Here is a 6,234-nt window from a genome sequence, read left to right on the forward strand (position 1 = left end):
GAGCTTAACACCCACCCTTTGTTTTTTTTTATCTGCGTTGACATGAAAAAGAGATAAAAAGAAAGAAGAAAGGTTTTAAGATGATTCCCTCTAGGCATGGTTGATAGAAGATGAAAAAAAAAAGTGCAGTTGTCTGCATAGGTTCAAGGCTTAATTGTGAGTTTGGGCTGTAGCTAAATTCAGTTTGGAGTAAGGAGATTATTGTCAAGAAAAAATGTTTGCTCATGTTTGAAGCGATTTGGTTTGGTGTCGCATTTTAGATACAATAAGCGAGGAAGAAAAGGTGCGCCGCTATCCCCTCCTCGTATTTGTATGAGCAGTGCTTTTGGGTATAAAGAGATGTTTTCTGTGTGAAATATTTACCTATTGGTAGGCTATTACTTAGTGAAGGATCTTCATTGACTATAAACTAAAATGGGTCGTATGACAGGTTAAATTAGTTTAAGTTATATTTTTTTTATTTCATCCTTTAATATTGATTTGATTGAGAATTAAACTTTATAATTTTTTATTGTTTAGTTTTCATTAGATTATCCTAGTCTCATGACCTGAGAATAGTACTTAACAGATTAACCCGAGTTAACTAGAATTATTTTTTATGTCTTTTATTTAATTGATTTTTTTCAATTTTATCATTCAGCATTGGATCGGTTAGGAATTGAGTTTCATAATCTGTTTTGATTTGTTTTTTATGAGAATATATTGATCTCAAGATCAAGATCACGGGTTTTGACATTTTAATCATGGTTAAATCTCAGGTAGTTTTTTTTATTTTCTTTCTAAGAAGTTATATCGGTCTCATGACCCGGGTAACATGTCTTTCAACATTGGACTTACTTTTTATTGGGTTGTCCTCATCTCATGACCCAAGTCGCGGGTTTGACGGGTTAACTCAATTGACTTATTTTTTCTCTGTTTTTTAAATTAACTTTTTTTTTCTAATTTCATCAATTAATATTGTATTTGATTAAGAATTAGACTTCATGATTTGTTTCAGTTTGTTTTTCATTAGATTATCGTAATCTCCTGACTTGGTAATAATGCTTAACGGTTAACTCGGGTTGACTTGACTTATTTTTCATGTTATTTTTTTAATTAAAATTTTTACAAATTTCATCATTTAACATTATGTCCGACAAAGGTGATTGAGAATCGAGCTTTATAATTTGTTTTGACTCTCTCTCTATGGGGCTATCTCAGTCTCAAGACCAAAGTCGCAGATTTGACAAGTTAACCCGGGTTAAATTAGGTCATTTTTTTATTTTTTCTATAAAATTATCTCGATCTGATGACCCGGATCATGAGTTTGGTGGATTGACTCTGGTTGTTTTTTATGTTTTTTTTTAATTGATTTCTTTTTTAATCTCATTCTTCAATATTGAGATGGTTGAGGATTGAAATTCGTAATTTGTTTCAATTTGTCTTTCATGGGGTTATCTCGATCTTGTGACCTGGGTTGCAAGTTTAGCTTATTAACTCGGGTCATTTTTTATTAATCAATTTTTTTTTTCAATTTCACCATTCAATATTAGATTGATTGAGAATTAGACTTTATAATTTATTTTCATTTGCTTTTTATAGGATTATCATAATCTCATAACCCAAGTCATAAAGTTAACACGTTAATCTGGGTTGTCCAAGGTCAATCCAATATGTTGTTATTTTAATATTAAAAAAAAATATCATTTTAAAATTTTGTTTAGTCAAATATTGTTTTCACGGGTTGTATTGGTTGTTTTTGAATCAATAAAGTCAATCGGGTTACATCAAATAAACCCTCACACAATTTAATTTTTTTTTGCTAGGAAAAAAAACAAGATTTAAATATTTATTTTTATGTTAAATAAAAAATTAACTTGATCTACAATGCAGGGGTCCCAAAAAGAAAAATGATAAAAAGTTCCTAGATTATAATAAATGAAAGAGAAAGATATCGGATTGTGACACTTCAACCAAAAAAAATAATTTTAATATAAAAAAGTTATAAATCATAATAGAGAAATTATTATTAATTTTGTTTTTGAGGTTTTTAAGTTAATTGATTAGTTTTGATAGATTCTATTAGTAGTGTTTTTATATAAAAAATTGTTGAAAATTAATTTTTTAAAAAAATAAAAAATATCCTAGCCATCATTAGATGCAGACCTCAAATCTCAAAAGTTAGTTTCGTTCAAACATTGCTCACCGAAAATGACATTCATCTTTTCCAAAAAGTCCAGTGCAACTTTAAACAGTGACCGTCTATACTATATTCGAGAAAAAGTGCCCCATTTATCAGAAAAAGGATTGACTGTCCAAAGTATCGGTGATCCATGCCTTAACTTGATTTAATTAAATTCTCAACCTTGTAATTTAGTGGTAATTTAAAAATTGAGCCCACTAAAAATTACCTTGTATTTAAAAGATGATATATCATTATAAAATTAACACAAGCAAACAAGAATCTAAATCTTCTGGTAACGCAAGATCATTTAATTGCTATTTAATCAAATTCTCTTCTGATTAACCTATATTGAATATATTACTTATCATATGCCTAATTAAACCGGATAAATAAATTGGGCAATTAGCACTTAATTTTTTTTAAAAAACAAGTAAATTCACACAACATTTATTAAATAATTTTAAACCATAATAATTAATTATTATCATGGTTTTAAATCGTAACAATTAATCATGTCACATCTGAAAATTGCTTTATCAATTTAATTGATATTGCGAATCTAAACCGAGATACCTTTCACCGGAGACTTGAAGCTACTTTGGCTTCTGGTTTTTGTGTATCTTTGGTTACGAGATTGGCCTTCTCTATCCAGCTCGGGAGAGGAGAGGGAGAGGGAGAGAGAGGAACAACACACGATGCTCTTTCTCTTCAACAGAGCAGGTAGAGAAAGGCGCCATTGGTTTGATAGAAAAATGTCTAAAAACCATGAGTTTGGCCTTTCATGTGCATTGGATGCATACGTATGTGTCCCAAGTGCTGTGTCACTGGGAGACATGCATCAGTTCTCAAACATGCTACTTTCTTACTGTGCTTGTCTTCGATGGGTTTCTCTTCTAGTTCATGGTTTTTGCTTGAGTGGTTGGTGGTGGTGGTGGTGGTGGTGGTTAGGCATTCATTGTTGCCTTTTCACCGTTTTGCTCAGGCTCTTTCAACTGGTAGACAAACCATTAAAGAATACCAGAGCAAAGAGAAGGAAAGAAGGGAAAAGGGAAGACAAATAAAGGCAAGGTTCGAAGGAAAGAATGACAGAGTAGGCTTTAAACTTATTTATTTTCTAATTCAATTAAACATATCGTACTTTTCAAGTATGACATATTTAATTATTATTTTTAAATATGATAATTACTTTATTATACTTGGAAATAACTATATTTAATAAATGTTACGATAAAATAAAATATTTTTATTTTATTAAAAAATTTAATATATTTTTATTTTATTAAAAAAATTTAATTGTATTATTCCATTAATAATTTTAAATACTATACTAATATTTTTAAAAAATATCCAATTAAACCCCACTTTCCATTTATTGTCGAGCTTATACGTACTTATCAAGACCCCCTGAACAAAATACACTTAATTAGAATAATAAAAAGAAAAAAAAAACAATAAAAAAAATTGTCAGGCCAGGCCACTGGAAGCAGCTTTATCTGATCTCTCACCTCCTGCCCTTTCGTATACAGTAATTATCTGATCGCACCTGCTTCGTGCTTTTAAAAATTTCTGCAACATATCGGAATTGGTACAGAAAGTTTTGTGTCTCAGATCCCAATAATTTCATGCGGAGGAAATTGCGTTGGGTTTGGTATAATAATTTGGTGATATATATTCGGGTACAAGCTTATTATATATTCTTAACAAGTACATGTATTTCTCCTCAAAAATTAAAAAATATACCTTTTTAAAAATAAAAGTTCTTCGTGTATCTCACATCAATATATGATGAAGATGGTGAGTTATCCAATTATAATCAGCATGCCTATCCAAACAACTAATGGAATGCAATTGATCTCTCGTATCTAAGTTAGACGAGATGTGTTGTTTAAAATCAAATTGTCGCATCACACGATCCGGACAATGCAACTCAACAAGCTTAAAAAATATAAGAGGGACAACTGATGTCCATAAATCTATGGCTGATTTACCAATAATAAGAGTAACTACCATATCCTCTGCTAAATAAGGATTCCACATGACCTATTGAAACATCAACAATGCAATTATTTCTCATCATTTACCAATATCAACCCAAGAAAAATTATCTTCTAACATTTATAAATATTAAAAAATTTCAACCCTTGTGTTATTGGATTGGAAGATTGGGATCATCCAAGCCCCGGTTATTAGATTTTATTTATCTTTATTATTGGACTTCAATTTATATTATTTTGTTAGATTTTTATTAGTCAATGGGTTTTAAGCTCAAAATTAATTATGATTAGGGTTTTATTATTTATATGTAGTTTTTTTGACATTACGGAGAGTTTTGATAAATTGAATAAAATTGAAAAGTTGCAGACTTTTCCAACCTCTATTCTTATTTTCTCTGGCTTCTTCTTATTTACTTTTTCTTTTCCTTCTTATTAGGCTTTAAATCCTTTTTTTTCTATATCAACTTTGGTATCAAAGCCTTTTTTTTTTTAATTGTCCTTACAATTAAATAATGTATAGGCTTGTTCAAATTCTCGGTTGATAAATACTAGATCTTATGAAAAGCTTTCATCAACAGTGGAAAAAAAGATTAATTCAATTTAAAAAACAAAGAAAAAAAAAGTAAACTTACGTTAACCTTTTAAATCGGTGATTCTAGTTATGAACCTGGAGCTAACCTCATAGAATGCAAATCGTAAAAAATAACAAATCAAAACTAAAAAAGAGGATAAGAAATAAGAAAACATCAACCTAAAAAAGGAAAAAAAAAAATCAAGTAAACCCGGATGAACCTCCTAAATATGGTTCATTCTCTAAAACTCGAAACTCGTGAAATCCTAGACTTGGATTCAATCAAAAAGCTTAATTTCTAACCAATTTAATTCTGAATGATGAAATCATGGAAAAATATTAATAAAATTTTTTTTGCTAAAGCAAAAAAGATAGCAACAAAAATGATGATAAAATTTGATGGAAAAAAACCAATGAAGATGAAATTGTAAAAAAAAAAACAATTTAAAAATAACCTCAAACATATCAAATATCAATCAAGAGAATAAGAACTAAATTTGAAATATTAAAAATATAAGGGGGTGAAATTAAAAAATATTTATAATACGATAGATTAAAAAATGGTAGGGTGAAATTGAAAAATATTTGTAATTTTATAAATAATTTAAAAATAAAAAAAATAATAATCAAAAGGTTAAAGATCAATTATGAAGGAAAAATAAATCATAGGAGCTAGTCTGAATTTTTTAAGTGACTAGTGCAGAATTCAAGGTGGAGAGAAAGAGAAAATTGGTTGTCGACGCCAAACCCGTGGAGCGCATGGGGCACACACCACCCATCACGTTAGGGACACCGAAGCTTTTCATACATAGCCATAAAAGACGACGTTTAGTGGCCAAATAACATTGCACATGCTGCTCAACGGCACGAGGATTGTCCACACGTCATAAGGTATTTTATTATATATAATATATATCAATTACAATAATGTCCATAAGTAACCTTCAAATTTATAATAAAACCAAAGTAAAATGACAAAAAAAACCATTGCAAGAAAGTTATGTTGTTTTTTATTTTTAAAAGCATAAAAGTAACTACATTGTCTTAAAAATAAAAAAAAGGATCAAATTGCCTATAAATAGTAGGCATTATATTATTTTATTATAGAGTTAAATTAGTAATTTTATTGTATAATAAAAAACAAAATGATTAATCTAACTACATATAATTTATAAAATATAATTGCATCACGGTAAAAAGATAATTTTATCTTTAATATTTAGTTCAAAATTTGTTTGAATCAAGAATAATTTTGTATCATGATAAAAAAAAAAACAACCTTGTTTTTAGTTCAAATTTTGTTTAATTCAAGAATAATTTTATCTTTTTGTAAAATATCCGTTGGAGGACGACAATTTCCCCTTCAACTTAATTTTTTTAATTAAAGTACTTTCCAAAAAAAAAGAAAAAAGAGAATAGAATAGGGGAATTCCTATGGTAAAGGAAACGATAAACGATTACAAACCACCAGTAGCAAAATACACGACCCCATCTGTCGCTGTGCG

This window comes from Populus trichocarpa, chromosome 3 (genome assembly GCF_000002775.5).
Source record: "Populus trichocarpa isolate Nisqually-1 chromosome 3, P.trichocarpa_v4.1, whole genome shotgun sequence".
NCBI lineage: Eukaryota > Viridiplantae > Streptophyta > Magnoliopsida > Malpighiales > Salicaceae > Populus > Populus trichocarpa.